The sequence below is a fragment of the Micromys minutus genome (genome assembly GCF_963924665.1).
Source record: "Micromys minutus genome assembly, chromosome: 1".
Lineage (NCBI taxonomy): Eukaryota > Metazoa > Chordata > Mammalia > Rodentia > Muridae > Micromys > Micromys minutus.
In genome coordinates this window covers 29,344,629-29,369,443 of record NC_137969.1, presented here as the reverse complement: position 1 = coordinate 29,369,443, position 24,815 = coordinate 29,344,629, and the positions used below count along the sequence as shown (strand labels likewise).

The window sequence follows — 24,815 nt, the reverse complement described above, 5'->3', positions numbered from 1 at the left end:
TTGTCATGCAAATATCTGATGTGCAGGATGTCTGAGACCCCCAGGTTGAGAACTGTTGATCTAAGATAAGGTCTTGCAGTGTTAGACTATGGGGTTCTTCTGGAAGCCAGTGTTAAGTAGGTTTTTTCTTTCTTTTCCCTAAGCACTGAGATTTTTTTTTTTTTCCCCGGAGGTGAGGTTGAGGCAGTTTAAACTTGTATTCTGGGCAGAACTTACAGCACACTATATATACATGCACCGTATTAAGTTAGTTTTATATCGACTATACTTGCTGGGGAAATAATATCACTACTGTTAGTTTTAATAGAGAGTAGAGTCAGCCAAAGAGCTGTCTTGCTCCATTAAGTTGGAAAAGCAGCCTCCCGAAAATCTTTCTAATCTTTGTTTTTCTTTTTCTTATTTTGTAACGGTTTATCTATTCATTTTTCTATTCTTTTTTTAGTCTGTCTCCTCTGGACGCTTCTCTGCAGCCACATTCCAGAGACCTGCAGCCCCGCCCACATCCTGGGGCGTGACTAACGCGCCAGGCCCCGCCCTCGTCCATCCCGTGACGGCCAACCCACTCCGCCCCCCCTTCCCGACCTCGGACTGCGCGCCGGAGCGTGCGCGCGCGCCCCCGCTCTCAGCTCCGATCTGTCTCGGGAGCGCGCTCTGTGTGGCCGCTGCCGCCATGTTGTTGTGGTTGTGAGAAGGCGGCGGCGGCGGCGGCGGCGGCGGCGGCAGCGGAGCAGCCGGCGGAGACGCTCCAGCGGCCCAGGCGCTGCCCCCCGCCGACCCTGGCTGGTAGCCTCCTGGGGTGGCGGAGGAGGCCGTGCGGTGGCGGGCCTCGCCATGTCCTGCCTCCTGGTAAGAAGCCCACCCTCCGGCTCCGGTGGCGAGGAGGTGCTGGAGGAGGGGCGGGCCTGGGCCGGGTGCGGCGGCTGTCACTGGCCCGGGAGGCAGCGGCGGGCCGAGGGCTGGGTGGCCGCGGCCTCCTTGGGCAAGCTCTCGGAATGGAGCACTGAGGCCCAGCCTGGCAAGTCGGGGGAGGCGGGGTCGCCGAGCTCGGCAGCCATTCTGAACCTGGCAGTGAGGCTCTATCTCTTGGGTGCCCTGGAAAATGATCCCGGACCTTCGGGAGGTGAGCGTGTGGCCTGAGGCCCTGGCCAAGACTGTGGGAGTCCTTAGTGGCGAGAGGCCGGAGGTCGTGCTTTTGGAAACCATGGGTGAACTGTTCGGGCCTCAGCCTAACTGCAGCAGGGCATCCTCCTGACCTGGTAGTACTTGAAGGGGAACGAAGGTCCAGGGGTGGTTGAAGGAGCTCAGGGAACACTGCTCAAGTAGCTCTGCAAAAGACTAGTGTTATTTTTTTTGGGTTGAAATTGTACTGGATGTATTGCATTTCATGATCCAAGATGATAGTGTTGGGGCCAGAAAACTTATTTCAAAAATTTGAAGTAGAATTTGAGCACTCTGTTAGTCCACCTGGAGTCTGATCATCTCACTTGAGAGTTTCACACACAGGTTTGCAAAGTATTAATGTTCAGTCATCGTCAAAATGAAGCTTACATTTTTTACTCTTTTTACTATCTTGGCATCCACTTGGCTTTTTGACATGTAGGTTTCTTTTTGTATTAAAAGTGCATATGCTCTTGTGGAGGCTTTGCTTCGTTTCTCATGTGAACAGTGAGCCATCAGAGGTTATGACTGAATGATAGATGGTTCTTTATTAAGTGATTTTGTTTGTGGGGACGTGAAGGAGTCCTTTGAGATTCTGCAGTGTTTCTGGTGTTTTTACTTGGAATAACGTGCGTTGGTGGCCAGTGAAAGACTTCTATGACTTGAGTGAGTAGAAGAGTTTACAGAATGACACCGTTTTTTGGGTAAACGCTATGCAGTGTGTTATTAAACTAACTTTGGAAGCTTCTAGAAGGTTAGAGTGATTGCCTATGAAGACATATTTTACTCCTACGATTTTTACATTTTAGGTAACTGTGAGCAGCATAATGAATTTGTTTACAAGGCATTAGAACACATTTTATCAAATTAAATGTTGCTTAGCTGAAGGTATCTCCAGAGATACACAAATGACCTAGAGGAAAATAAAGGAAGCAAGGCATAAAGTCTGCTTCTGGCTCTCAGAGGGGTCCTAAAGGTGCTTTCTAACATGCCAACATTGTATTTACTTCTAAACCATCTGACTCAGGTTTCCAGTAAAGTGGAGGGTGGCAGGGTGTGTTACAGTCATTTGAGACCAGGGTTGTGAACCTGGAAGGTGTACTGTAGGGTGTTAAAAGTTCTTGAAATTTTGCTTCAGGCTGTGAGGTATGGTAAAATTAGTTTCAAAACACTCTGAACAGTCCTAGTTTATACTTTGTGTGCTAAGATGGAATTCGGAGTTATCAAGAGATAGATTCATTTTTCAAAGGTGTGTTGAGGATTGTTACAATTTTGGAAGAAGTGTTAAGAAAGTGTTAACAATTGCATAGGGTTGTATTTTGATGTATCATTAGAGAGGCCTACTCAGTTGTTCACTAAGACCAGAAATCTTATCTTGTTTTGTTTTCTGATATTCCCACTACTTATCATAGTTCTTAGCAGAATTTTCTTTCTACATTTTTTTTAGCAGATGTTTTTAGTATGAAGTGTGAGAAGCACTAGTGTTAGTTATTAAGAGTTACTTGATGTCTTTCATTGAAGAGGGAGTTTTCATCCTCTGTTAAGAGATTCTGTTTTCTGTAGACTGTGAAGTCTTAATGTATTTAAAACTTTGGATATTCACACGTTTTATTGATTTTAGAGATGGTATAGACTGATGGGACATTCTGCATTGCTGGACAGATCTGGATAATTTGTGGCATTAATGGCTGTTGGGATATCACTTCTCTGGACTTGAGTTTCCTCATCTACATAACCTAGACCTCATACTGAGGCCAGGGTTTTACACATTAAAAAGAATTTTTTTTAAATATAGGAAAATGTATATTTTTATTTAAAGAAACAACTTAGGCTAAAATTGCCAAGAGTTTGAGAGGACTGTGGACCAGCCACATAAGCAAGTACCACATTAGTCAGGGCTTCATAGTAAGATCCTGTCTTAAAAAATGAAAACAGAAGCAGGAGAGATGGCTTATTGGGTAAAGACACACACTGGAAGGCCTGACTGATCCCCTGGACCCATGTGATGGGAGGAAAGAACAAAACTCTTTAATTGTCTGACCTCCACATTTGTGCATTGACACACATATGCATACATACACAAAAAAAAGAAATTAAAAAAGAAACTCATGAATTTGTCCTAAAATCCTGGAAACAATATTCTGTCTTGTGTTTTGTTTTTAGCTTATGGATTTTATACATTTCCCAAAAGTGCTCAGGAAATTGAGTGCATGTTGCAAGAATGCAGAAACAGCAAGCTTACGCTGTTGTAATTCTCTTTATGTTGAAATCAAGTCAAGTTTCACAGAGGGCACTTTATAATCTGGTATGAAGGCACAATACTAAAAATGTTTGGGAGAAGTTTGCATGCTTTATGGCTAGTTGTTTCTTACAGATTACACAGTCATGTAATTTTAAGTGGTGAATTTGTTTTTAAGTTTTAGAAAATTTATCTATTTTTGAGTATGAGTGTGGGTACATTCATGCAATGGTGCACATCATACAGTGGTGCACATGTGTAGGTTGGAGCGTAGCTTATAGAGTTGATTCTCGCCACTCATCATGTGGGTCCTGGGGGTTGAAACTCAGGTTGCAGGTTTGGTTGTTAGTGCCTCTATCTCCTAAGCCAGCTCCCTAGACCATTGATGGTGAATTTCTATGTAATTTCATAATCAGTGAAACTGATTTAAAATTGAGTATGAGGTTACATCCATATTTATTGAACTAGTGTTCCCAGTAATTCAAGACTACTACTATATGTCATTGCTATTTTTAATCTTAATTTTGTAATCTTGATACTGGTGTGCTTTCATTTTCATTTTTGTACTGTATGAAGAAACTAGAAAACCTTTTAAGGTTGATATTTGTATCCTACACTAAAAATGAGAATTGTTTTAGTGTGATAGTGGATAGCTCAGTAAGTCTTGAGTCTATCTAGTGCCCTTGAGTCTACCGTAGCCCTTTTGTTTCTGGCAAGCCATATAACATTCCCTCATTATTAAAAGGAAGAACAGTGTCTACTTATTTCACAGGTTGTGAGGGAAGAGCAAGTGCAATGGCACATGAAAAACAAGCTAAAAAATGTAATGATAGAATTCTATTGCATCAGGACTCTTTTTTAAAAAGTTTTTATGGAAGATTTGAATTGTCTAGCCAGGCAGCAGTGGTGGCTCATGCCTTTAATCCCAGCACTCAGGGTGCAGAGGCAGGTGCATCTCTGAGTTCGAGGACAGCCATGGATACACTGAGAAACCCTGTCTCACCCTTGACCTCTCCAATAAACAGAGTTGGCTAGTGGGCAGAGGTAAACAGGAACATGTTAAACGCAGAATTTCCTGATAGCACTGAGAAGGCAACTGAAGTGAAGAAACACGTGTATCTGTTACAGAGATAGTCATGGGATTGCAGGGGTTCCAGCAGAGTGGATCTCATCTTGCAGGGTGAACCCTGGTTGGGAATTGGAACTGAAGTAAGGCCCATCAATTCAAATGCCCAGAAGGATCAAGTGGAACACACTTAACTGTATTTGATGTGTTTTCTTATTTTGGAGCTGTGGTGGTAGATGGTTGGAGCAAAGAGCTTAGCGTGTTCTGTGTAAAAGTTTTAGGAGTGTGTTTTTGTTTCTTTTTTAAAATATTTTTTCTTTGTTTTATGTGCATGTGTGTATACCATGAATGTGCAGGAGCCTGCAGAGGTCAGAGAGATGTCAGATCCCCTGGAGCTGGAGTTACAGATGATTATGAGCCTTCATGTGGTTTCTGGGAACCAAACCCAGGTCCTCTGCAATTTCTGCAACCCCAGAACTGTGTTTTCTAAGTGGCAAGTGGCATATTGCAGGGTAATGAAGTCAGTGTGGTTACTGAAAAAAAAGCATTAAAAGGAATAATTCAGTACATTGCTAATGGTAAAACGGTTGATTTGGGAACTGTGTTTATTATTCTTATCTAAGTTTATACTGGGCATGGCATACACCTTTAATCCTCGCACTCTGGAAGCAGAGGCATGAGGATTTCTGAGTTTGAGGGCTGCCTAGCCTACATAGTGAGCTCCAGGCCAGCTCTGGGGCTGCAATGATAAATGCCGGTATATGTGTTTATGTATGTGTATTTGAGCAGGGGCTAAAAGTTAACCTTTGGTGCCAGTCTTTGAGGACTGCTCATTTTGTAATTTGAGACAGACTCTCATTGGGACCAGTGCTCTGTAGTTGGATTTGTCCAACCTGACCAGATGGCCTTCCAACTCCAAAGATCTACCTGTTTATGCCTCTTCCCCAAAGATGGGATTACAGTCACGAGCCACCAATACACAAAGTTGTATTTGGAGGTTGAACTCAGGTTCTCATGACTGAGTAGTAGGCACTCTCCCTTGTAGCTTTTTTTAGGTTTAATTTTTTTAAACTATATTTTTATTTATTGTCTGTGTATGTTCATGTATAGGTATGGGTGTGTAGGTGGGCATATAGAGGTCAGGGGACCACTTGTTGAGGTAGTTCTCTCTACCTTGTTGGTCTCAAGGATTCAACTAAGGTTGTCACTCTTGGCAGTAGGTATCTTCAGCAGCTGAACCATCTTGCTGTCTTTAAAGTGTCTTTTTTTAGTGTAGAATAATTTCATTCATGTATAACATTGTACTTTGCATGTAAATTCATTTGCCCATTGCCCTTTGCTCCCTTCTTCCTCTGGTGGCTGTTTCTCACCTCTTCTGATTTCACACACACACACACACACACACACACACACACACACACACACACACATGCATACACACATGCATACATGCATACACACACACACCTATATATGTATGATAAGTATAATGTTAAATTTAGATTCCACATAGGACGGAAGATATTATTTACCTTTGTTCCCCTTTTTACCCTTTTTCTTTCTTCCCCCAATCTTCACATCTCTTCTTCTCATATAGTTTGTTTTTAAAGTAAATTTATTTCTGATTCAGAATGTTATAGTACATGTTTATTGTAAAAATCCTACAAGATGTGCTGGGTGTGGCAGTGCACATGTGAAATCTCAGCACTTGGGAGGTGGATGCAAGAGGATCAGTTAAGGCTAACTCTATCTACATAGTGAATTTAGAACCTGCTTGGGCTACAGAAGGTTCTTCTGTCAGAAAAAGTCAACAAACAAAACACATTCCCAAGCCCAAGCAACCATCCCAATGTGAAGCCAGTTTAATCATCCCAGGAGAATACATAAAAGTAGAGGTGGTCTGTCTGACTTGAATTTAACAGTTATTAACTCTTTCATTATATGTTATCAACTGGAATACTTACAAGAAAAGCTTTCCATGTAAAATTTATATTCTCACGTGGGAGAGTATTCTGTAATCATAGTTTACAACTATTTTTTGTTAATTTACGTTGCCTTAAATTTTTTTTTTTTTTAAAACAGTGCTGTGATGAACTTGTGCTGACGTTTTCCTGCAGTATTGCTGTTTTCTTATTCTTGTAAGTTTGCTTCTCAGGTCGAAGGGCATTTTTTGTTGTTCTTGTTTTTGTTTTTCTGGCTATTGAATCAAGAACCTTGAACAAAGCTTAGATCCTCCATTTCTTGAAATGGAGGTGTTTTAAAATTTGGATATATTGAAGGTATGTTGTAGGATAGATGTATTAATTTTCCATCAATATGTTAGACCCTACTTCCATACATTCAACTAGCAGTGTACCACTTATAGCTTGTAATTCTGACATTAAAGTGGGTTAGTTTTTATATTTTCTTTTCAGCACTAAGACTTAATCTCTATAGTTTAATTCTATGGAGGGGTAAAAATGAGTTAAATAATATAGCAGTACTTTCGGGCTCTGGTGTTGAGGCTTTTTGGTTGCCTGTACCATCAGTATAATGAGTGCTAATCTTTAATACCTTGGTGTTTAATTTACAAACTATGTTATTTGTGCTTTATGTGCTTATGGAAGACACAAAACGAACAAGAATGAGAATTAGAAATGAAGCTTAAATCTATTTTTCTTGCCCAGTGGGACATCTCTTGAGGTTTATTGTATTCTGCTCTGGCTGCCAATGCTTAAGATTTCTAAGGTGGAAAATTACTCTTTTCTTTTTTTGAGACTGGGATTCACCATGTGACTGGCCAGGCTGGAAAAGGCTATGAAGAGTACTCTGGACTGGAACTCACAGAGATCCACCTGCTTCTGCCTCTCATTGGGCAGTGCCCCATGCTCTTGAGAGTCATATTTGTAATCAGGATAATGTACACCTAAATTATCAACTTAGTAATAAGGATAATGTATACCTAAATCATCAACTTAATACTTTTTGTGATTGCTGACTAATTGAATTAGAAAGAGACAAAAAGATAAGGAACAGCATAAACAGTCTCCTCTTAGGAAGAATTGAGACCATATGGAGCAGTATATGGTTTGTGAAAGCAGTTCTCCTGTAAAACATCTTGTTCTTTTACGGAGTTTGGTTTTTGGAGACTGAGTGAAGAAGTGTAATTGCTGTTTGCTTTCTTTTGCTTGCAAAGAACCACAGTGACCTGTTGTTTTGACTCTCCATTTGGAAGGGCCAGGTCTACACCATTTTTAAAATGCTTTATTGGGTTGTGGTGGTGACGACTGCTCCTCCTCCTTGTTTTTGGCCTGGAAATTGAGCTCAAGGCCTTACTCATCCAGGCAAGCACTCAACACTGAGGTGTAACCCTAGCCTTCTTGATGCTTTTTATTTTGAGACAGGATCTCACTAAGTTTCTCAGGCTAACTTCAGTCTTACTTTGTAGCCCAAGCTGGCCTTGAATTCGAGATTCTCCTGCTTATACCCCTTAAATACCAGGTCTAGAAGAAGCACATGCCTCCATTCCCCTTGATAACTTTTAAGATTCAGAAGTTGGTTTTGACTTGGTGTTCTTTCAACCATAAGTTATGAAGTTAGGAAACATTTTCTTTTCTTTCTTTCTTTCTTTCTTTTTTTTTTTTTAGAAAACATTTCCTTGAGTTAGAAAAAAATAAAGGCTCCCCCTCTTCTTCATTTTAGGGACTTATTTCTTGTTTTGTATGATTATTGTCAAAGAAAAATAAATAAAATCTTAGAGATTGTGAAAGATATTCTAATTAAGCAGCTTGAGTGTGTGTGTGTGTGTTTTGTTTGTTTTGTTTTTTGTTCAACTAAAGGAATGAGATACTTAATGTTGAAGGTGGTTGCTTTGTAAAGTACCTTGGACACATACCAAATATCTTTTCTTACCTTGTGCAGTTTGATATAGGAGGTTCTTTCAGCTGGGCAGTGGTGGCATACACCTTTAATCCCAGAACTCAGGAGGCAGAGACAGGCCTGAGTTCTGAGTTCCAGGCCAGTCTGGTCTGTAGAACAAGTTCCAGGACAGCCAGGGTACACAGAGAAACCCTTTCTCTTTCTAAATACAAGAAAGAAAAAAGGAAGAAAGGAAGGAAGGAAGAAAAGAAGGAAGGAAGGAAGGAAGAAAGAAAATGAAAAAGGTTCTTTCTTGGACATCTTAGATCCCACAGGATTTGAGACCACTGTTGTTGGAGATGTTGTAACTTAGAGGGTTTGACATCAGGCTTAGATAAAACTGCAGTAAGGTGGGGCAGCTGTTTTCACCAGCACTGTTTGGTATATAAATTTAAGCATTCATAGGCTGACTAAATTGTCAACTGTTTTTTTGTTTTTGTTTTTGTTTTTTGTTTTGACAACATCTTATAGAACTTAGGCTAACCTTAAATTTGTGTAGCCAAGGCTAGACTTGAACAACCTGATTTTACCTCAGCCTCTTAGGTTATTGGGATTGTAGCCATATGTCATCATGCCTGACCAGCTCATATTTACTTACCCACATGTACGTAAATTAAATTGTTCTTTTAAAAACATTGTTTATGATTTTATTTATTATTATCATGTATTTCTGTATACCATGGCATACATGTGGAGGTCAGGATTTGGGAGTTGAACCCTGGGTTTCTGGGATCAAGCTCAGGTAGCCAGGACTGCATGGGAAGCATTTTGACCTGCTGAACTATTTTACTAACTCAGATTATTGTTTTATGTAATGTGTAGAGAAGATATTTTTGTAAGGTCAGTAATTGTAGATCAAAACTTTTGGGTATCCCATTACCTCTCAAAGTATTTTCAAGGGTTGAAAAAAAATTCATCTCTTAAAAGTCCTTTTACTAAGTATATAAAGCAAAATGCTTTGCCTTGTGTAAGGTTCTTAAACTGCTTTTCTACTGGATTCTCTACAGTTGGAGTTACAGACTCTTGTGAACTGCAATGTAAGTGCTCAGAACCAAGTGTCTGGAAGAGCAGCAAGGGCTCTTAACCACTGGGCCATCTCTCAGCCTCTTGAAGGATTTTACAAACATTCTTTAGATTTCTAGGCAAAGTATATAATGGAAAAAAAGTTTTTTGTTCTTGTGGGTCCCCCCAATATCTTGTTCTGTAATTGGAAATAATTAAGATTCTATCACATTTATGGTTTAAAATTATTTTTTACTAAGATATACTTTACATATAGCAGTGTTGAGTTTTAGACACATAAACACTCTTCTTCCAGTTCTTTGTGTAGTCTGGTCTCTCTGGCTATTTGTTTTCTCTTTATGGCTTTGCCTATTTTAGAATTCTATGTATAGATCACACAGCATGATGTTTTTTAAAATTGTGGGATGGTGTCTCACTATATGTCGTTCTGGCTGTCCTGAAACTTCCTATGTATACTAGGCTGGCCTTGAACTTGCAGTGATTCTGCCTTTGACTGGCATATTGTACTTGATAGAGTTTAATTTGATGTTCATCTTGTTTTGGATATTAGTAATCAGTTTTTATTTCAGAATAGTATTTCGTTGTATGAATATGCCATAGTTTATTCCTTAGCTTGTTTATATTGTTTTCAGTTTTTGATAATTATAGATAAAGGTGCTAGAAAGCTACTTATATATACACATGTATGTATATGCCCATGTATCTATTGCTTTATGATGAAAAGAGTGGAGATGGCTGAGTTGGGAGAGTGCTTGATAGAACGTATGCAAGCCTGAAGATAAGAGTTTGTACCCTGTCACCACAGAAAAAAAGCAGGTGTGGTGTGTGTCTATAACCAGTGTTGGTTAGTGCAAGGGACTTCACTGTACAGCAAGCGTAGTGGAATCATGGGTTCTGGGTTCAGTGAGAGAGCCTGGCTCAGCAAATAAAGTGGAGAGTGACTGAGGGAGACTCCTGATACTGATCTCTGACCTGAATGCGTGTACACTCAAATACAATATCTAGCTGATGCAGCTTTTTGTTTGTTTTAAAGTTTTATTAATTTTTATTTATGAGTACATTTGTAGCTGGCTTCAGACATGGTATCAGATTAGTGGTTGCTGGGAATTGAACCCAGGTCCTCTGGAAGATTAGCCAGTGCTCTTAACCACTCAGCCATCTCTCCAGCCCCTGTTTGTTTGTTTGTTTGAAGACAGAGGTTCTCTGTTTAGCTGTCCTGGAGTTCACTCTGTAGTTCAGGTTGACCTTGAACTCAAGAGACTCTCCTGCTTCTGCCTCCTGAGTGCTGGGATTAAACTGTATACCATCACTGCCTAGCTCTGATCCAACATTTTGATGTTGTAATGTAACATTGACTATAAGGGAACCTCAGGTTAAACATGCCAGGACACTAGACCTTTTGTAACTTTACTGTAGAATTTGAAAAAGCTGGTAATTTTCATAGAATATTGTCAGTTGTTTAGCAAACTTCACTCCCAGGAATAAATGAGAATAATCTATTTATATGAGTGTTCTTAAACTGTTAACTGTAAATCAAATTGTTTCCTTTTTCAAAAAAAAAGTTTATTGGGGTTGGAGAGCTCTTCCAAAGAACTCAGATTTTGTTCTCAGCACCCATACAGCGCTGATGCTCAGAGTTGTTCTTCTGGACTCCAAAAGCATCAGACACATTTGGTACATAAGATATATACACAGCCAAATGCACATAAAATAGTACTAAAATATTTTTAAAATTATGTTTTTATTGTGTTGTTTGTTTGTGTTCTGTGGCATGCCCCTGGAGGTCAGGGGACCACTTGTAGGAGTAAGCTCAGTTTCACCCTGTGGATTCTAGGCATAGGGCTCAGGTCATCGTATTTGCTAGCAGGCACCTTTATGCATTGAGCCAGCTTGTCAGCCTCAGAACTTAATAAATTAAAGAAGTTAATTCATACATACTTATTAATGGATACATAGACTGCCTCAGTGTTAAAGTCATATTTTGTTTTTAGTGGCTCTTAAATTGTCAATAGGATGAGTTGTAGTAGGATGGTTATCAAAGTCTGTCAGTAAAAATTTCCTGTGATTTTAGGGCAACTTCCTTAACTTCTCTATTTTCTTTTTAGAAATGTAATGACAGCACTTCTGTGAGGATTTAGCAAGTGTTTATTGTGGTGACTAGCCAGCGGTGAGGGCTGTGCTCTTGCTGTTTGAGGTGATGCTGTTGTCATTAATGATACTGTAATGGTCTTCTTTCAACTAGGGAACAACTAGGGCTACAGAAGGAAATGCAAGAATCAAAGATATTGAAAAATGACAGGTATTTATTCCAGGAGAATAAGTAGCAGGGGAAGCTTTAGGCAGGAGTACATAATAATATAATTAATAATATAATAAAGATTTTCTTAGCGTTTTAGCTGTGTCAGTCTTTCTTGTGTATATAACTGTGTTGAGGGTTGAACTCAGGATTGTGACCATGCTAAGCAAGTGTTATATTTGTATGTTAGAGGGTTGTGCTTGGGCCCTTTTTTGCATAAAATAGTTTAAAATAATGTTCTTTTAAGTATTCTAACTTAATGTAAGCTGTTTAAATCTATTTCTTAGGTAATATATTGGTTTTATTATTTAAACTGAATTATATAATATATCCTAATTACATAATGTATTCTAAAAATGTCTAGAATTTTTTATTTTTTATATATATAACTTACTCATTTTGGATATTAAATCATCTTTTACATGTTTTTGATGAGGGCTTTATTTACTAAAACTGCATAAGCTTTTCTCTTTCTCTCTCATATATACATACATACACACACACACACACACACACACACACACACACACACACATATATATATTTGTTTTTGCTTTTTTGAGATGGGATTTCTCTATGCAGTCCTTGCTGTCCTAAAACTATCTATGTAGAGTAGGATGGCTTTGAACTCACAGACTCACATACCTTCTTTTGCTGCCTGAGTGCTGGAATTAAAGTCATGTGCCACCACTGCCTGGCAAGACCATAATCTTTTCTTGAGACAGGGTTTTTCTGTAGCCGTTGCTGTCCTGGAACTCACTTTGTACACCAGGCTGCCTGGCTCTTTTTTTTTTTTTTTTTTTTTTTTTTTTAACTTTCTCTAAGAATTACTGTTTCATTCTTTTTTTCTTTTCTTTTTTTCTTTTTTTTAAAGAAAATTAATAACATTCTCTTATAAGGTATGGGAACTAGACTTTCCTCCACTTAAGTGATATTCTTGCCTGATATGAAAAGTTAATTTTACTTTTCTGTCTTCAGAGTTACACAAATTTAAATGTGCTTATTTGTATAAAATTTACTCAAAATCAGAAAACTTTACAGGACAGTTTTGGACACATGTGTACAAGGAACTCTTGTAAAATTCTCCTGCCCGCTGTATTACTAAATTTTTCTTTTAATTCATACTTTTTATTTGTGTATGAGAGGAGGTTGTATGTTGTTCACACATTTGAGTGGCTTGCTTTGATGTGTATTTGTATCCCTTGCTTGGTAAGTACTTTAGGGAGTCTTGAAATGTGTTGTTTTACTCACTCTTTCTATTTAACCAAAATATGTTTTCATGCTAAATTCAGTAGAAAGCATGCTGGCAATAGTCCAGAAGCTGACTCACTAAGGAGCAGTGGTAGACACTGAAGGGAATGACCTATCCCAGGATTCTGTTTCAAAGCTTAATGCTGTGATTACATCAGTAAAAGGCAGCCAAGAAATCAAGATGAGATCTTACTTGTACCTCCTGGGAGTAATGCTACACATAGGAAGGACCTTTTACAGAAGTAGGCACCACTATCCTATCATATATAGATTACATTTTTTTTGTTTTTTGCTAGCCATCTTACATAATTTTAGGGTGAGCAATAAATCGAGGGTTCATATGGTAGTGCCGTTGTGGGACTGAAGTGCTTTCCTCTTTTCTGGGCCTGGACAAGAATAGGCTTATGGGGACCAAGGGTTAGCTCAAGAAGCTCCATGCAGATCAGTTTTCTAGAGCTAAAGGAATACACTTAGCTCAGAGTAAGCACGCTATCATGTTCATGCCAGCACTGTTGCCTCTGTCTCCTGGTTAAACAGACTGCAAGAAACCAAAGCAAGACCATGTAGGAGTAAAAATGATTAGAAAATGAGCTTGCTCTAGTACCGTGAACTAGATACTACTAAATATGATGGTTTGTGGATTGGAGAGATTGTAGTTTTATCTTTAAATTTGATTTCCTAGCCATAATTGGTTTTTGGTGGCCAACTAAACTTATAATCACTAAAAAAGTTGCCAGTTGGAATGGAAAGTGCAGAACCCTACAAGTTTTCTGTCTAAAGGTGTCTTAGAGATGAGAAAAACACATAAATTACCTCAAAATATTTTTTCAGAGATAAGCTGGAGTATACTTCGATTTTGATTATGGTAGAACTACTTCTCAGTAAAATATGTTAATCCTAAAAATAGTGTTAAGCATGATAGTATTTTGCTATAAATAAGATGGGTTGTTTAGCTGTTTGATGTATTTCAAATATACTCTTTAGAAATTAAAAAGTTAGTTTTCAACTGTTTTCTCTAGAGTATGCTTCTCAAAAGTTAAAATTACTTTGCTTTATTTAAGGAATATGTTATATCCATCTATCTATCCATCTATCTTTCTTTTCCTTCCTTCCGTCCATCCATCCATCATCCATCTGTTCATCCATCTAATTTGGTACCACAGATTGCCATCTTTCATGTCATTTGGACCTGGTCATTGCATTGAAAAAAAATTCTTAGTTTCCTTTTCTCTATTCTTTTTTTTTATCTTTAGTCTTTTCTATATGTAGTGCTTTGACAATGGCGTTAAAAAAAATAAGTGTGGCTAGAGAGAAGGTTCAGTGGTTAAAAGCACTTGTTTTTGCAGAAGGGACCTGGGTTTAGGTTACCTGGCACTCATATGATAGCTTACAACCATCCATGACTCCAGTTCCAGGGGAACCAGTTCCTTCTTATCTCTCCAGGCACCAGGCTTACACATGGCACACATACATACATTCAGTTAAGCACTTACACATTTAAAATAAATCTCAAAAAAACAAAACAAAGCAACAAACCCTAAACAATTCATTCACTTAGTTACAGCATGCAGGGTATTGAACCTTGGCACTCTGGTACTGGACCTAGCCCTCAGCTCACCTTTGTTTTTGAATTGGCTCTGCCTGTACTGGTTCTACTTAATTTACTACATGATTTAAACCTGCATCTCTAAAATATTTATTGGTTAACCTTATCATTTGAGAAAGTAATTTCTTTGTATCTTAATTTCCCTCTTTTTAAAACAAGGGCAATATTACCTGCCTTATAGAATCTTAAGACTGATTAATAAATGGTGAAGCACTTAAAAGAATGTACTGTATGTTGTGGCTGTAATAAGCCAAGAATCTTGACTCATATATTTTCTTCAATGCTTCATTTTTATTGACTCTGATTTTTAGAACTTAACAAAACTTTGTGTTAATAAATAATAAATTTTACCTTTATTTAATTCAACATAAGTCAATTTACTGCTTATTAAAAATATAATATTTTGTTGCTCTAGATTAAATTTAAAAGATAACATGTTAGTAGAAAGTTGTTGGGTTTTTTTTTTTTTTTGTAACTTTATAGGTCTTTATATACTTTTGAATGAGTGTAGTATTGTGATGTTGAGCGAAGTGCTATGCATGGGACTGGAAGTGCTGTAAAGATAAACTATAGCAGACAGCCAACTGCTGTAGGGCCAGCAGAGGATTTGAAGTTGCCAGCTTCTAGGTATTACTCAGTTGTTTTGGATTTGTTCTGAACCAAAGTAATTTAAAACCTAGATATGCGGGGTAATTTTGGATTTCTTTCCAGTTACAAATCCATCTTCTTTCTTTCTTTAAAAGGGAGACCCATTTTTCTAGAGATAACTTAGAACCTTGAAAGCTTTATAAATTTTAGTCTTTGCTGTGATGACTATGTGATCATCAGTAGTATGAATCTATACTCTACTTTTAAAATTGGACCATTATTAAATATATTGAAAGATGAGATTACTAAACTACCATGTTGACTTTTATGAATCTTTCCCTTTTTCCCTGTAGTAGTACTTTTTCAGTGACTTTTTTTTTGGTGAGAGTTAGATTGTTTTTTTACATTTAATAGAATTATTGTTAATTCCTAGACTTAACTTAGATTTTTTAAAAGCATATAAAAGTTATCCTACAGTACTTAATTATATTAGTAAAAGGAATAGGGTATTTGCTGGAGTTCTAAATTTTTGATATCTTTTACATTTAATTTATGACATCAAAATAAATCAGCATGGGGTTAGAGAGCTGGCTCAGTAGCTGTGTCCTTGTTGTTGTTACAGAGGACTTGGGTTTCATTCCAGCACCCATGTGGCAGCTCACAAGTATCTGTAATTCCAATTTGGCCCTCTTCTGGCCTCTGTGGCTACCAGGTATGCATATGACACACACACATAGGCTCAACAATTAAAAACAAACAATCATTTTTTTAAAAAAAGCAAATTAGAAGAATAAGTCAGCCAATACATATGTGGCTAAACTATTACATTGTAAAGGATTTCAGAATTCCACTTCTTTATATTTTCTTTGTTGGCTCAAGGGTAGATCATGTCTACTAGGCTAGAACAGTTTTTTACTAGTTCATCCTGTGCTGATTGGTTATAAGGCATTGGGCGTTTGCCATGAAGGGACAATATATAGTAATATATTATCTGTAATATATAATTGATTATATATTATTCATTATGTTATATGTAAAACATGAATAGAAATGCACATTTATTACTGTATTGATAACAGAAATGATAAGAACAAGCTGTCAGTTTTCTTTTGGGTTTGTGAAGCTGGGACTGCCTCCAGCTGCGTCATCTCTCCTCTTGCTCTGTCAAAGGTAGATGGTGTAGCTGCAGAGGGACAGAACGAGGCCAGGAAAGTAAAGAGTAGAATGAAATGAAGAAATGGCTTTTGGCACTGAGCTTTTGAGGGCCTGCTATCTCTAGTTCTTTACCTCAGTATCCTGTGAGCCAGTAAATTCTGCTTTTGTTGGTTTGCTTGATTTGGGTTTCTTTCACATGTACATACCTCATGTTGGACATGCCTGGATGTTAGACCTTTTGCAACTTTACTATAAAATTTAAATTCAGTTATTTAACCAACTTTACTCCTAGGAAAACCCACTTGGAATAAGTGAGAATATAAGTATTCCTGTACTGCTAACTAACTGTAAATCAAAGTTTTTTATTTTTTTAAAAAATCTTAGGGTGCTGGAAGACACTCAAGTGTCACTACCATGAATAAATATGTAATGAAGAGGTGGGAGAGAAAGAAAGAGAAAAAATGAGTGGTGCCTGTGTTAGCGAGGTAGACCTGGAACTGTGATGGTGGTGACAAGTGAGGGCTGAGGTCTACATGCTGTCATTCCCCAGTAGGACCAGCAGGATGGTGTACTACAGCTTGTGCTGATACAGACCCAGTCCTCCAACATGCCTTTGGGCTACAGGATCCCACTGGCTCTTGGCAGTGGCAGAGGCCTGAAATGAGGAAAGGTTCACTTTCTGGATTGGACCTTCTTGAAGGACCACTGTGGTCTGCAGTACCACCAGAAGTTGGTATCAGTAGTTCATGCTGCTGCCCCAAACTGTGATGAAGCCTTCAGATCCATGTGGATGTGTGCAGTTTTGGTGATATCTTCAGGCTTTGCTGCCTCAGGAGCCATGCTGGTGTGAGTGACATGACTAACCACCTGAGACCATGATGAGACTCCTGGTCTGAGCAGCCTCTGAGGGTAATGAATGAGTGGATCAGTGGTCCTGATACAGCCAAATATTGGTGCCCCATATGGGTGTGGTGGTCAGGGCTGCAGAGACCACTGCATAGCTCTCCTTAGCTGATGATCTCTGGCATGGATGTAGGTGGAGAAAACTCATCCTACCTTGGGGGTTGCCCACTAGGAATTTGATCATGCCCCAGTGAATATATGGAATACACAAAATGGACTTTCTTTTTTCTTTTCTGCGGGGCAGGGACTTACTGGAGAGATGGCTCAGTGGTTAAGAGCACTGGCTGCTCTTCCAGGGGTCCTGAGTTCAATTCCCAGCAACCACATGGTAGCTCACAACCATCTGTAAAGGGATCTGATGCCCTCTTCTGGCGTGTCTGAAGACAGCTACAGTGTACTCACATACATAAAATAAAAATAAATCTTTTTTCTGGGGGTGGGAGAGGTCATGGGTGGGGGGATAAAATAAAAATAAAAAGTGTAAAACGGCACCATACCACACTATCGTTGGCTACTCTCTGACCCTGGCAGTGACCGCCTAACTCGAGGCTCTTTTGCTGCAGACTCTGCCCAGTCACCATTCTCATTAACCTGGTAAAAATCAAAACTCTTGAGACTTGTAATTTATCAATCAGATTTATATCAGTAAATTATCACCTCACAAAATCTCTGTCCACACTGTAAACTCAGAGCCAATTTATATTGATATAAACTGCCCACCTAGATAAGACAAATGATCCTGTAATTATCCATCCCGTATAAGATATTCATAGCTGCCTCTGGCTATTTAAAGCCACATGGGTCTGTTTTGTCCTTTTTCTCCTCCATCTTTCTCCTTCTCTCCCGCCTCTCAAAAGCTCTGTACCCACCCTCATTTTTTACTGTCCAGTCACAGGCTTTGCCTTATATTGTGCCTGCCACCTGAATATAGACATCAATCTACAGACCTGGATATTGGTTCCCAACATGGTGGCTTACAGCTATCTGTAACTCCAGTTTCAAGGTCTGATGCTTGCTATGACCTCTGTCATGAGGTTTATTTTATGTACACTAGTGCATACACGATACAGTCATGTTCATAAAATAAAAATAATTTTTAAAAAGGATGGCAGTCTATAGGGGAAGAGACATTTTGCCCTTTTCACAAGCACACAAATGTGCACTTACACTCACAGGCATATACTGCAGCATGCTCCTTGTGAGTGTACACACCCAGAAGAAAAATAAAATCACAAGTTATGACTATTGATTATTCTTGTGTATGTGTGCGCGCGTGCGTGTGCATGCATGTGTTTTCCCACCCCCTCTTCTTACATATTTAAAATTTTTGATTTTAGTGCATACCTATTTTGGAATCTGTTTACCATCTACTTCACTCTTTCATCATAATGACTTGTCTCATTTACCTTGATCTGACTGCTTGTTGCATGGTGAGCCAGTAAAGCTGAGAGAGAAATTGTTGAAGCAAGAAAGGCAGCTTTTATTTGGACACTTGGCTGGATGAGAAGGTGGCAGACTTTCCCAAACTCTGTCTTGCTTAGAAATTAATTTAGTAATGGCTTACATGATGATAGGTATTCCCAGACTTCATGGGAGATGGACAGGATGGGAGAGCAGGCAGATGGATGGAGAACATCTGATTCTACTTGCTGAGTCATGAGATGCATTCATTCTGCCGATCCCAAGATTGAAGATTCTTGTCATGGATTAGTTTGCCAATTATGTAGTTACATATTGCACAATGTATAGACTAGAGAAGGAGCTTCTGTAGGATCTCTCCAATTCTAAACAAAGGTGTATATATGCCTTATATTTGGGTCACTGTTTATGATTGCACACTTCAATTTTGTGTAATAGTGTTTGTTTGTCACTACTCTTCATTCCCAGCAAAGGTCCCTTCCTGTAAAGTTCTGCTTATAGGCCTGGCTGCCTTCCTCTTTTCTTCCCATCCTTCTTTTATCAATCTGTGTTGCCCAGGCTGACTTCTAGTTCTGGGTTTAAGTGGTCCTCTGTTAAACCTTAGCATAGCTGCACAGACTAGCAGCCTGGCTATTTATGTAAAAGATAAAAAAATGGAAATTGCGTTACAAGTTGCAGTATAGACTTATTTTGTTATAGACTTTATTTTGTTTTTAAATAAGTTAATTTTTTTTTTTGGGTGCATGGGCGGTCTGCCTACATGTATGTCCATGTATCACTTGTGTGCATGGTGTCCTCTGAGGCTAGAAGGGGGCATTGTATTACTTGGTACAGGAGTTTTTGATTGTGAGCCACCATGTGGGTGCTGGACATAGAACCTGGGCCTTCTGGAAGAGCAGTGTCCTGAGTCATCTCCCCTTCCCCATGAGGCTTTATAGTCATACAGAGTATGATTTTTAGTTGACTACAAGTCAAACTGTTTTCATTTATCTTTTGTTTCACTAGGATGAGTCTGCCAGGCAGCAGCATTTAAATATTTGTCAATGAGGATGAATAATTTCTCATTTTATTATCAGTACTTCTAGATAAATAATAGTGGGTTAGTTGTGTAGGTAAATTGATACAATATCCATGTTATATATGGATAGGGTTTATAGCTTGAAGATTGTACGGGTAAATATTATTTACTAACTATTGAGTTGAATCTGAATAAATGGTCAGGGGATCACTAGACAGGGAGAAGTTGCATATGAACTTTAAAAATTTTAAATAATTTTTGCCTTGGAACTTTTGCAAGTTTGAATTTAGGAAACGTTAGCTGCTGGTGTTGGCATTTGGCATGAGATGAATTTAAAATATTATTGAGTGTGACTTGTCCTTGTGCTGTTGAGACTTTGTCTAGAAATTTGTAGTTCTTAGCATGGGTCTCTAAACTGGCCACCTGATATAAATGGCTTCTATGACTTCCAGTTAAAGTTGACCCTAATTTTTTCTTTTTGATTAGCAAGTAGCAGTTCTCTGAAAGTCATACTCTTTTTGCAAAATGAAATCTCTCTCACTCCTGCACATGTTAGACAGATGTTCTGCCCTGGGGTGTATCTCTAGTCCCTTGAAGTCTCTTTGGGTAGATGCTTGGCTTCTGATCTCACTCAGTTCCTACTCTGAGGAAAAAGCAATGAGGACTGGAGACTTACTCATGCCTTTTTTTTTTTTCTCTGTGTAACAGCCCTAGCAGCCTTGAGGTCATTGTTTCTTCATTTTATTATCACTGGAAGTGTTTCTAGGCCCTACAACGCTTCTAAGAGCATGGCCACATTTTCTCTTTCTTGAAGTTTATAAAAGATTTTTTATTACATTTATTTATTTTGTGCTATGTGTGGTCATGCCATGTCATGTCATGTGGAAGTCAGTCACCTTTTATTGTGTGTAGATTCTGGGAATTCAAGTTGTCACTCTCAGTGGTATTTGCCTTTATTAGTTGAATCATCTTGCTGGCCCTATTTTCTGTCTGTCCTTCCTTCCTACCTACCTATCTTTTTTTCTTTTTGAAGTAGAATCTGTCAGTACAGCTGAGCCTGGCCTTGAACTAGTGATTATTTGCCTCTGCCTCCTTAGTGCTAGAATTACAGGACTGAACTATTTTGCTTGGTAGATAATTTTAATTCTTAATTGTTGGGATAATCTTCTTGTGGATTGTGTGTAGGTTCTCTTTGTATTATTCAAATTTTGATTTCAGTACTGGGCAGGCCAGGACTTTGGTATTGTTATTTTTATGAAGCATCTTCCGTCTCAATGTTTCGTAAACATTCTTTTCCACTTGCTGATTGGTTTAATAAAGAGCTGATTAGCTAATAGCTAGGCAGGAGGAGATAGGCGGGACTTCCTGGCAGAGATAGGAACCCTGGGAGAGATTCGGGTTAGGGAGATTCATCTGATGGTTGCTGAGGAAGAAACAAGAAGCAAGTAGGGACTGCGAAGAGAGATAATGAGCTAGTTGGGAAGTAGCTTAAGCTATAAGGCCTAAATATTCATAAGTATAAGTCTCTGTGTCATTATTTGGAAGCTGGTGGTTGTGACAGTCTGGTGCTACTTAATAATGGTATAGATTGTAGACATAGTTAAAAGTAATGGTTTGGAGCCTGGTGGTGCACAGCTTTAATCCCAGCACTCGAGAGGCAAACATAGGTGGATCTTTGAGTTTGAGGCCAGTGTGGTTTACAGAGCGAGTTCTAGGATAGACAGAGCTGCATAGAGAAACCCTGTCTTGAAAAATCATGAAAAAAACAAAACAAAACAAAACAAAACAAAAAACAGTCTTGCTGTGGCTTTCTCACGGATGTATTTGGTGAAATGGTTTATAAACTGTCCAGTTTTATATATGCAGAACAAAGGTTGTCAAGGAAGGACAAAGAAAGTTTCCTCTTGTCAGGATTAATAAAATTATAGTTTTGAAATAGTGATATCTAACAAGACTTATTAATAAACATCTGAATAAATTTATATTCATTCAGCAAGTTTCTAGTCCTGATTTTAATCTTGCGGAAATACTTTTCTAGATTAAACTTAATCCAGTAAAATTATACTTACAATGCACTTCAGATATGACTTTATTAGGCAATTGGGTGAGGCTATATAGGCATTTTATTTTATTAGTGCTTTTGTTATAGAGTTAGGCAATTCGATGTAAGAATTTAATCAGATAAATCCTGAGTTCATTAGTTTTTTGTTAGTAGCAAAAAAGTTATTAAGTCATTCATTGCATATTGTACTAATTAAAGTGATTTACTTTGGCTAATTAAGCCATCCATGGTTGGCTAGATAAATAATCAAACTCCAGTTTCCTATTTGCTGCTCCTACTGGTACTGGTAATCAGCCTTCCATTTTCTGTTTCTATGAAATTTGACTATTTTAAGTACTTCCATATATGTGGAAACATACAATATTTCTCTTTGGGGGAGTACTTGATTTTTTTTCAAAACAGTGTTTCAAAGTTCATCATGTGGCATGTGTCTAAATTATCTTCCATTTAAATAGTGAATAATACTCCATTGTATGTAAGTGTCATGTTTACATATATTGATAGACAGTTGGTTTGCTTTTGTTTTAAGGGTGTTGTAAATAATGCTTCTGTGCATATTGATATACAAGTGTCTATTCAAGTTAACTTGTTCTGTTTCTTCTAAGTGCATATCCAGAAGTGCATTTTTTAAGATCATGTTGTTATTTTGTGCTTACTATTTATAAGAAATCTTCATACTATCATAATTGCTATATCTTAAATCCCACAATTGCCCCATATCCTAAACAACACTTAAGGAAGAAAAATTTAAAAAGTAAAAAGCTTGATGAGTGGGTGGAGGGGCTGGAGAGATGGCTCAGTGGTTGAGAGCACTGACTGCTCTTCCAGAGGTCCTGAGTTCAATTCCCAGCGACCACATGGTGGCTCTCAACCACTAATCTGATGACACAACCACATCTCATGGTGTGTCTAAAGAGAGCAACAGTTATACTCACATACATAAAATAAATCTTAAAAAAAAAAGCTCTGATTAACGAGACATGTGGTAAATATCAATAATCTTAGCATTTAGGAGCTGGAGGCAGGATGATTAAGAGTTCAAGGTCAGTCTTAGCTAAATAGTGAGTTCAAGACTGGCTTGACATATATGATACTCTGTCTCAAAACAAAAATGAAGACATTAAAGATTAAATAGCAGTTCTAAGAAATAAAATAATTATAGTTTAATTGTGGTGTTTTGATTTTTATGTTTTTAATTACTAGTGATGTTGGGAGTGTTTTATTGTCTTTTTATAGACATTCTTTGGAACAGTGTATATTTTAAGTCTCTGTTTGAGGTTCTGGCATGGTTTAACTTTTGCCTAGGGCTGACTTCTGGATAATGAATACTGGTACACTCATAAGCATGGTGCTCCTTTAGGACTGGGCCTTACTTGTACAACTTCAATTAATTTATTGCAGCAGTAAAGAAAGGCCTTACCTTCATAGTGACATTGTAGGTCAGTGCATACCATTTGAAGCTTGAGGAGCCTTAAAGAGCATAACAAAGTCCTTTGCCCTCTTTATAATAGGTTTGCTTAGATTTTTATTTGTTGACTTGTAGAAGTTTAAGATATTTTCTGGTTATTAATCTCTTTGGTCCGGTTTGGTGTTTGAGGATATCTCAACCACTCTAGAGGTTTCCTTTGTATTGTGTTGATAGTGCTCTTTAATGCACAAAAGGTTCTCATCTTGATGTGGCTGGCACAGGTTGGTTTTTCTTTTTGGTGCCTGTGTCTTTGATAACAAATGCAATGTCATGAAGCTTTTTCTTTTTTCTTCTAAGAGTTTTATAGTTTAGTTTTTACTTCATTTTGATCTAGTTTTTTTACATTTTATGTAAACTAAGTGACTAACTTTATTCTTTCACATGTGGGAATCTAAAATATCTAGTGCCATTCATTGAGAAAATTGTCCTTTCCCTCTTAATGGCTATAGTTTCCTTGCTGAAATAGTTTGACTGAACAATATAGTCTTGCAACCCTGGGTGAAACTCTGAATGCCTAGAAAGCTGTACATAGCACCTTCAAACTCTCCATACGCATGTTTTTTCGTGTGTGTGTGTGTGTGTGTGTGTGTGTTCAAGTGTGCATGCTTGTGCATGTGCATGATAATTTGTAAAGTAAGTATGAGGTTTTGTTGTTGCTTTTTGCTCGTTTGTTTTATTATTATTTTTTGAGACAGGATTTCTCTGCATAGCCCTGGCTATCCTGGAACTCACTTTGTAGACCAGGCTGGCCTCGAACTCCCGAGATCTGCCTGCCTCTATCTCCCAATGCTGGGATTAAAGGTGTGTGCCACTACAAGTAGCTGTATGGTAAGATTAATAGCAATAACAAAGAACAATGATCCAGTATGATGAGTTATGAGAGTATGGCCTCAGACATTTTGTACTGTGCTCATTCTTATGATAATGGCACCTGCAGGATGAGATGAAGTGAGGTAGGCATTGTGATATAGCAGTAAACTACAGTATGAGGGTTCCTTGATGCAAACATTACTATGCTGGCAGAGTCATAGCAGAGATACTTATTAAGTGATTAATGGAAAGAACACGGGGCATACTCATAGGACATAGGCATGATTTCAGGTCCTAGGATATATTGAAATTTCATCATATATTGTATTCAGAACAACATCCAGCTTAAAAATTAAGAATTATTTATTTCTAGAATTTTAATATTCATTATTTTTGGATTATGGTTGATCTAGAGTAAATAAAACCATAGAAGCTGAACTACAGATATACGGTTATGGAAGGGTTTATCTCAAGGCTCTTTTGTTTTGTTCCATTGGTGTTTGTATTTGTTGTGTATGTCTGTTTCTACAGTTTGGTATGTGCTTTTTACATTTTTATTTATTTATTAGTTTTAAAAATTCTTCTACTTTTTTACTTTACATCCCATCCACTACTCCTCTCCCAGTCACCTCCTCCCAAAATCCTTCCCCATCCCCATTTTTAATTCTTTTTAAAACAAGGTTTCACTGTGGAGTCCTGGCTGTCTGTAACTAAACAGTGTAGGCTAGGACAGCTTGGGCTCAGCAGAGACCCTCCTGCCTCTGCTGCTGCCTCTGGAGTTAAGAGGAAGATGTCGCCATGCCCTGCTAGTTTTGAATTTTAAAAAAAGTTTTTGTTTTTCATTTCCTCTAGATTT

General features: G+C 38.2%; 1 protein-coding gene across 4 annotated transcripts in view; it reads left to right on the top strand.

Moving 5' to 3' along the window:
* The first annotated feature begins 680 nt into the window (after positions 1–680).
* Positions 681–24,815, top strand: part of MTMR3 (myotubularin related protein 3) — a 104,771-nt gene continuing 80,636 nt past the window's right edge. For all 4 annotated transcript variants that reach the window (XM_080933949.1, XM_080933948.1, XM_080933947.1 and 1 more), the window contains exon 1: positions 681–846. The gene's annotated coding sequence lies outside the window, so the exon portion shown is untranslated. The remainder of the gene's footprint in view (positions 847–24,815) is intronic.